At 36.7% G+C, this 9,614-nt stretch overlaps 1 long non-coding RNA gene across 1 annotated transcript; it reads left to right on the top strand.

Moving 5' to 3' along the window:
* Positions 1-6,070: 6,070 nt before the first annotated feature.
* On the top strand, positions 6,071-8,518 carry LOC145651725 (uncharacterized). Its single transcript, XR_014117665.1, has 5 exons — positions 6,071-6,162; positions 6,315-6,665; positions 6,955-7,589; positions 7,680-7,732; positions 7,903-8,518. It is a non-coding gene; the product is annotated as an uncharacterized LOC145651725 (long non-coding RNA).
* The last annotated feature ends 1,096 nt before the right edge of the window (positions 8,519-9,614 follow it).

Below are 9,614 nucleotides of genomic sequence, written 5' to 3'. Positions count from 1 at the left end.
CACACCACCTGGGAAGTATGTCAATATGTTTCTTGTTATGTTCAGTTTTATTTTCATTACTTTAAAAAAGTTGGAGACTCATGTTTTCTACCTTCATTCTCTGCAAGTTCTCTCTGACTATTCTAAATCTTACTGAAGAAGATGAAGGAACGTACTTCTGTGGAGTGGCAGAAAAATCAGAAGATCACTTTTCCTCTGTTACATTTGTAGCTGTGACTGGTAATTACATGATTTATTTTAAACTTCTTAATATTTAAATCTAGATTATAACTAAAGCACAAAACACTTGTAATCTGAATGTGAAAGCCACAGTTACTTTAGTTGCTCGATCAGTCATCAATAGCCTGTTACTATGTGCTTCACAGATATTGCAGTTTGTAAATCTTTAACTACCCAAACATTTTGCATAGACAAAAGGTGATTCAACGTATATTGATTAATTTTGGTGTAAATCTTAATAGGCTAAAAAAGGAAGAATGACACTGTATTGAATATGGACATGTAACACCCGGCTGTCATGGAATGCTCGCCTCCCGCGAGTCACGTGGTTCGGCCAGCCACGTGAAGTAGGAGGACTTTCGTTTGTAACCATACCTACACACACCTGCACCTCGTTTTGTCTGTGTGTATTTAAACTCACGTCAGGGTGTGCGGCGTGGTTTCGTCATTGTTGATGTAATGTCTGAATGTAACGTGTTTATGTTAGATGTATCCTTACGTATCGTGTTTGTTTAACGTCAGTCGTTTCTTGTTCATGTTTATCGTTTGTAATATGTGAGTGCCGCTGTCGTTTATGTTATTAAATATTCGTGCCTGTCGAGGAAGTCTGGGCGTCCTGCCTCGCGCCCCGCGGCACTCGGGCCGACACGCATTACACCAGCCCTTATGTGTTTAATATGAAAATAACATGTCCAAGTTTTAAATTAGATTAAAGGTTAAGGGCCTGTGTATATATAAATATTATTTCAGTATATATTGTGTTATTATCTAAATTACTGAATAACATGAAAGCTTGCACACACACACACACACACACACACACACACACACACACACACACGCACACATGCACAAGCAAACACTCAGACACTTTAGCACCATCACATCATAAGAAACTGCAGTCTGATAGCTGGGAGGGTGAGACATAAATACATTCTACAGATTCAGAAAATGTTTGAATTATTTTTCTAAGCCATTTTTCTAAACAACCATTAAACCATTTTTCTAAACAATTATTTTAATAATATCTTTGTGATACGACACACAGGACATAACAATACTGGTGAGTCAGATCTTAGATACCAAAGTTATCAGCTTCTTCCACTGTGCTGTGCTATGATTGCTGTGTGTGCTCTGTGAGGGCTGGATTACTGCCAGGGCCTGCCAGTACCCCCCCACCACCACCACTCAAAAATGCCCACTTGGGCCAGAGTGCCAGGATGGATGGGCACAGTGGGAGGAGCTGATAATTTAAGTATCTAGCATCTGAATCACCAAAATCCAACTCATTTCTTTGAGCCCATACCCATCCCAGTCCAACAGGTACTGAATCTTTCCTCGGCCCATCAGGAGTTGAGGAGGGCGTGAACTGTGTAGGGGGGTCCTCTATTGATGTCACTTGGAGTTGGATGGATGACAGTGAGGTCAGCATCGTCTAGAGGACCTGTTGTGAAGGGCTTGAGGGAGGACATGTGAAATGCTGAGGACCTTTGGTTACATTGACCTGATAGGTGACCTTGTTGAGCCTCAACGGGATGTCTTATGGGCCAACATACCTGGGGTCGAGTTTGCCTCTTAAGCCGGTCCTCCCCTCTTTGGTAGCTTTCCACACTACCTACACCTACACACCCCAGCTGACAGATGTTGGTTTCACACTGATCAGCCTTGCTCTTGAAAGCTGCAGTGGCCCTCTGTAGGTGGCAGTGCATCTTCTCCCACACTCTGTGGCTCTCTGAACTGAATGTTTTTCATGCTGTCATGCGCAAAGTACAGGCAACAAGGTAAGAGACAATTATCATGAGTCTCCAAATTAAGGCTTTAATAAAAACAAAAAAGAACATCAACATGCACAAACATGAACTAAGGAAAGCCAAAGCAACATCAATGAATGACAGTCAGTCATGCTAACACAAAGGCCTTACAAAAGAACAACATAACAAACAGGTGAATAAGATTAAACACTTGCCACCTGTGTGAGGTGTGGCACACAACCTAAACATATAACACATGCAACAGAAGCAACAGAAATGTACAACATAAACATGGAGATGGAGACTGCAGGTGGGGAGGCCCTGTGACACTTGACCTTACATGACATAAGAAATGTGTCTGATTTAGTCACATTTCACTTAAACATGTGCACTTTTTCAGTTAAAGCACAAATACAAATACAATGTCCTGTTGGTTATTCTTGCTACTCTGTAGGAAATAGAAGTGCAGATAATGATCTCTCTGTGAAACAGGGTGGTGGAGGGGTGCTGGTTGGATTATATTTGACCAGAGGTGCTCAGCTCAAACCACTCAGTTTTATCACCTTTTTCAGCCTCACATAGTGCTGCCTGAAAACTTAAATAAACCTTTCAAACATATTAGCAGTATAATAATGAATCACTTTTATTTGCCAATATGTGTTTTGGCACTGCATTATTTAGTCGATCTTATTTGAAAACTGCTCCATGTATCACACAGGAACACATGGTTTATTAATATTACTTTCATAAATTGCACAGCAGAAAACTACACAAAGCAATAAAAACAGAAACATTCAAGTTCTAAAAGTAGAAAACACAAAAGTGACATTTTAAAATGCATCCTGTGTTCAATCCTGTAAATCATCTTGTCTGTGTAATATAGATTTTATATTATAAAAACATTTGTACTCTCCTCCCTCTAAATGTGTTTTTAACTCGAGTGCAGCACAATAACAGGTTATAACTGTTTCTTGTTGGATGATAGTAGCAGTTATAAATATTATTCTTTCCTCTATAAAACATGCACTGTTTTGATGTTTAAAAAAGTTACAGATTCTTATCTTTCCGTAAAGGTCTTTGGAGTCTTTTTTTTATTATTAATGCAGAAGGGCATCATGGAACAGAAGGGACAATTGGGGAATGTCTGGTTTTACAAAAAAGGCAAAATAAGATGAATAAGACCTCAAAACTTCAACAGCCAATGAGACTATCTACTGAGTATTGCATATTGGGGCATTCATCATTTTTTAAGGCATGACACTGTATTTTATTGGCCACAGCATCCAGAGTTAAACCAAACAGAGCCTGACAGTGCAGGAATAAGGTCATTTTATAAGGTTATCCTACCATACTCAGATAACTTTGTCTCAAGTACAGTGCCAACCTCAGTTTACTTTCCTCTTTAGCTGCTTTCTGAGAGAATGGGATAAGAACACAGTTTTAGACCTTTTGGTCACTGTGAAGATACACATAGGAAAAACACACAAGCTTAAAATGTTGCACTTCCTTTATGCTAATGCAGTGTGCTGAAGCTTTGTTTTACTAAGATATGCTAATGCTTACTGGCGTAACAGTGCTACATTACCAATAATGCATTACCGATAACATGGGAGCTCATGAATTAACCAGGGCCTGCGAGAAACCCAAAAATAAATAAATAAATAAATAAATCTGCAATAAAGACTCTTCGCACTAAAACATAGTAAGAACACTTGCAAGGAATTTGTAACCGAGCATCAAATTTCATATCATAAGAATATGAGGTTAAATATGTATAAAAAGATGTTACTTTTTAAGAAAGGGCCATAATCATTTAAAAAACTATATGTGTTCTAAAATATCCCATCATAACAGATAACAACAAACATGTAATGCAGAAATGATCGTAAATAACGTTTACGTAAAGTTTGCATACATGTGAAAGAAGGGAGACTGATTTTGAGGGTATTTTGTATACTTTGATTTGAAAGAAAACAGTACAGTGTAAGCAAATATCAAAGTCAAATATATTGATATACTGATTTTTACAACAGCTATCATCAGAAAGCAGCTTTATCGATGTCTGAGTCCAAGCCTGCAATGAGTAAGCCAAACAAAACAGTGTAAAGGAAAAACTCTCGCAGAGCATGGGGAAGAAACCATGGGAGGAACCAAGACTCAAAATAGGAGCCCATCATCCCTTGCTCGACACCAAACATCGCAACAAGAACAAAATAAGCATATAATAAAAATAAATAAGTAACAGAAGTCTATTTCAGGCTTCTAGGAATCCTAGTCTGGGTTTGTTGAGAGTAAGTGAATTAGAAACCCATCTGGAGCAGGAATAACCCAGGAAAAGCCTGTTATTCAGCATGCAGTGGGGCAGAAGGGGAGGTTATCAATCAGCAACCTCAAGTAACTGTGATCTACACTGCAGTGACACAGACTGAACTCATGTTTATACCAACTTGTACAAACTCTTTAAGTAAAAGATAAGGCTTCTTAAGGGTCAGAGGTTAAAAGAACCCAAATTACCTCTGGTGGCCAAACAGCTTATATGAAAAAAAGACAATAGAGGATCTTGGGAATTTTAATGGCCAGTGAGATTTTAATTGAGCCCAGTAAGGTAATATAGTATGATGCTTTTGTCAATTACTTCCAGGAGGTTTCTGTTTTAATTGCTTTGTATATCTTTCTCCTGTGTAACTTTTGTCAGTAATATTAATGTATCTTGTGTGTCTATGATACATGAACAAGTTTTCAAATATGACTGTACAGGATAGTGTAAGATTTGATGACCAATGAGATTTTAACTTATAAGCCCAGCAAGAAAACATAATAGTGTGCCTTTGTCAATTACTTCCTAGCAAGCCTTCCTATGTCCCTCGAGATATCCTTGAATTTTTTCATTGACCAGCTTCATGCTGTTCCTGGTTATAATTCTACAACACATGTAAGTTATTTTCTTCAGCCACACCCAGCCCCACTGACACCGTAAATTTGTGATCAGTGCCACCAGTTCCATGTGGGCTTTACACTCTAAACCTCCAGCAAACAGAATGTTACTCTACATACATTTACCCACTGTACTGCCACCATGCAGCCAATCACCTATAAAATCTATCACTGGTCTCCCAAGAGACTAAAGTCATACCCAGTCCCACTGACACTGTTAATGTGTACTCAGTGCTGACAGTTCCATTTGGATGTTATGAACTACACCACCAAGTATTCCCCAACACAGCAGTTCCATGCTGGTCTCCACAGTGACTAAGGCCATGTCCAGCCTCACTAGTACATTTAATACATGTTCAGTGGTGCTAGTTCAATTTGCATTATACAAATTTCCCCATCTAGCCTGTACTATCCTCACCCACAACCACTATTTCCTTAAGATACTTCCAATAATTCCTTCACACCTACATTTAGTTTACAAATCCTAAAACCAAATTTCATAAACAAAGATGTGGTGGTGAGTTGTTACAAACAGGACCAACAAAATTGACCAACAACGTTCCATAAACTTCTGCACTTCATAATCTTAGAAAATAAATCTTGCTGTGTTGTGTCTTTACAGTTAAATATGAGACACACTAAAACACTATATAAAACTAATTAGAACCTTTTTTAGCTACTCTGACTGTTGTCATACACTTTTCAATATTGTTCCATAATATATAGAGCACCTCTGTGGTACAGCATTATCCAATAATGTTCCATCAGGTGTGGTTTGAAAGGACAGTAGCACATAAGGAAGGGCACAATTTATTTAGTCTTCTATTGGATAATACATTTCCAAAAGTATTTGCACTCAATTTGTTTACAGTCTTAGCTGTAAAATAAATAAATAAATAATACCAAAAAAAAACCATGAATAAATTAGAGCAAATGTAAATAATATAAATAAGATTGTCATATCACGCCTTTCTTCGTATTGTGCTCTGTTACTTTAACTTACATAGATGCTGGGCTCAACATATTTTAAAGAGATCAGACACTGCAGGTGGCCAAACAAGGCTGTAAGACAACAGGACAGAACAGGACCATGTGACTTTTGCCAGCCAATGAGATTTTGAGTCATGAGACATGAAAGCTCATGAAGTTTAGTTAGTTTGTCAGTTGCTTCTTTTCAAACCGTCTCCTCTGATGTCGGAGCGTGACTCTGCAATGATAATACCAGTCTGGATACTTATATTATTGAGCTACAAGACATGTATGTTTCCAAATTTACCAATGTTTATAATTACATCTGTTACTGTAGTTTATGATGTTGGATAATCAATAATCAATATACATTATTTGCTTTGGATAAACTTTTGTCCACATTTTTTTTCATTATTGATCTGACTTGTTTTCATTTTATAGGTCCTGTTCAAACTACAAATGCTGCTAAACATGCAGTCATGAATGTATCTGGAACAAATATCACTCTTAACTGCACATTGAAAGCTACATCCAGTGACAACTATTGGAGCATTTGGTACAAGCAAAGACTGAAAAAGGAGCCTCAGCAAGTAGGAAGAGCGAAAATAAAGAAGTTGGCCACAATTTCATTCCCATTCAACAACTCCAGATTCATAATGAAGTGGAGTAATGACACCACAAACTCTCTGACTATTCTAAATCTTACTGAAGAAGATGAAGGAACGTACTTCTGTGGAGTAGCAGAAAAATCAGAGTTTCACTTTTCCTCTGTTACATTTGTTGCTGTGACTGGTAATTACATGATTTCTATTAAACTTCTTAATATTTAAATCTAGATTATAACTAAAGCACAAAACACTTGTAAACAGAATGTCAAAGCCACAGTTATTTTATGGTGTAGAATGTAGAAAAAATATTTCTTTATACTGTACTATAAATACAGAATAAATAAAGTCGGTGGACTGCAAAGTGATATATGATTTTATAAAATGACCTGCTAATTCTGCAGTAGTACACTTGTTTTTCCAGCATGTGAGGGAAACCAAAATGAACTAAGAGCTGCCACTGTTTTATTGACCAGGACATCGAGAGTTAAACCATACAAAGACTGATAATAGAAGAGAAGGGTTGGATACCCCCAAAACAGACAATTTAAGCAAGTATATTTGTCATTTTGCTATAAATAAAACTATTATCAATAATGTATACCCTTCAATGTTCTATATGACGGGCACACATATTTTATGAAGGAATTGCCTTATCCAGAAAAATCTAGTTTAACCATGTAAAGGACACTAAGATAAACTAAGAGTGTAGAGTGTTGTTTATAAACTTTGTTATATATGTGTAATATTTAGCAGAATATTAAGAGTTATACACAGTGTATCAAAGTTCAGCATTAGAGTCAGATCCCTAAGCAACAGTTAACTTGATCCTTATACATGTGCTGTTCTGAGGGTCTCTCACTCACATCCTGATCCCATTTCCCCTCCCCAATCACACAATCTATGGTAGATTATTTTGTCTGTAGTTTTTCCTTTAAAATTTAATCTACTTTTGTACAACACTGTCTTCATTATGCATGTCTGTTACATGCTGTAGATATTCACTGCCACCATGGTGTGCTGGTCATTAGCATGGGTCTGGCACTGGCTGTGTCTGTAGTCTGGAATCTCACTGTTTGCTCCAGCAGCTGGACAAGGAAGAGTTGCAAATGTGAGTTAATTCAGTTCAACAAAACTATCAGTGATATATTATCACTTGGTTGAATATCTGACATGTGTTCCCTTTTTCATGAATTTCAAGGCAAAACATTTCAGTCAGACAACATCAAAGAGGGAGCGAGACCACAAGGCCAGGTATGTTACTATATGCTTGATAAACTGTACCTGGATTAGTTTTAATTGAACCAAATTCATCCAGTTGAGTTGCACTTTTTTCTTTGTTACCTATGGGGCTACAGCACAACTTCCCTTGTCTGTGTGAAAAGTATCCCGGTAATAAAGAGTTCTGTTATGCTGCATTACAGGTCTATGAGGACAAGATGCAGAAAACAGGGCATCAAGAAAATCAGTACACCCATGTAAGATTCTGGCCTGTTTGAGTACAGGCCATTTTAGTGTTCAGTTCAGTACATAAAATAAAATATACTATACTGTGTGGAAGTGTAGTCCAAAGTGTATGTATAATATTACTTTTATTTATCTTGCCAATACAATGTGTTTCTCCAGAGTTAATTTTCCCCCTGTGCTGTAGGACCATAGGACCAGTTTATTATACACCACACATGCTGGCATGGTTATAAAAGTAAATATGTGTCAAAAAATAAGTTTTCTTAATTTTTTATAAGCTTATTCTTGATGATACACTGGTATGTTTCGCACAAAATATTTTACAAGCAATCTAAAACCAACTAAAATTGCAAAATAAAACATGCAAAGTCACAAATAAAAATACATTTCATGAAAAATGTCATGTATCATAAGAAATCAAACGTATAATACTATAGTAACAAATAAAGGCTTGTTCAATTTCTCAGTTCACACTTAAGTTATAAATCAAAAGCAATTCCTGTAATTCATCCTTCAAAATAAGTCCCTGGCCCTTTTTTTCTGAGAAAAAAAACAAAACAAAAAAAAAACCACTATCTGTGTGTACATAACTCAGTTCACCAACAAACACAGACAAATGTAAATACAACATCTTGTGTTTACACATGCATTTATATGTCGATAATCCCTATCTCTATTGTCATGCATGCCCAACTGTATTTTGGTGGTACAACTCAAGTGCTTTGCTATTCTGGTAGGCTGCAAGTCAACTGGATGTGTGATACTGACAACAGGAATTGTAGTGTTAGGCTTTTTTAAACCCAAAACATTTACAAACCCAAAAACACACTTAGACCAACATCAGTAAAATGGATATATATGTCTAAAAATCTTGAAGTAAAAGTTAAGTTGATCAAATTTGTTTGCATTATATTTGGAGTAATCTCTTTTTTCTATAATGACAGCAAAGCTGGGAGTGTGTACATCACTGTGAGTTTTGGTTCCTCTAAAGACCCTGCCTTTAATAAATTGTCACTGCCAAGAATCACAGAATCATCAATCACACCACTGACTCTTTCATATATGAGGTATCAAGGCATATGTAACTTTTTCTAGTAGCACTGAGACTAAAATGTTATTTTGTGCTTTACGGGATGCACACTATTCACAACCTCTGGGCAAGTAAGAAGAAACTATTAAAGAAAAACAATGCTGAACTACATCATAAATATGTGTATATTAATCATTAAATGTGAGCACCACTTCTAAATGTCATTGGGGCCTGATTTCCTGTTGGTTATTCTTGCTACTCTATAGGAAATAGAAGTGCAGATAATGATCTCTTTGTGAAACAGGGTGGTGGAGGGGTGCTGGTTGGACTATATTTGACCAGAAAGGCTCAACTCAAACCATTGAGTTCCATCACCTTATTCAGCCTCAAATAGTGCTGCCTGAAAACTTAAATAAACCTTCCAAACATATAATAAGTATAATAATAAATCACTTTTATTTGCCAGTATGTGTTTTAGCCACTGGATTATTTAGTCTGTCACTTTTGAAAACTGCTCCATGTATCACACAGGAACACAAGGTTCATTAATATTAATTACATTCATTACACAGTGGAAAACTATTCAAAACAATAAAAACACAAAGAAGTTATAAAGATAGAAAATACCAAAGTGTACAC

Source organism: Electrophorus electricus, chromosome 16 (genome assembly GCF_041902795.1).
Source record: "Electrophorus electricus isolate QZ-2024a chromosome 16, ASM4190279v1, whole genome shotgun sequence".
Lineage (NCBI taxonomy): Eukaryota > Metazoa > Chordata > Actinopteri > Gymnotiformes > Gymnotidae > Electrophorus > Electrophorus electricus.
The sequence above is the reverse complement of the archived record's forward strand: the minus strand, read 5'-3'. Positions and strand labels throughout refer to the sequence as shown.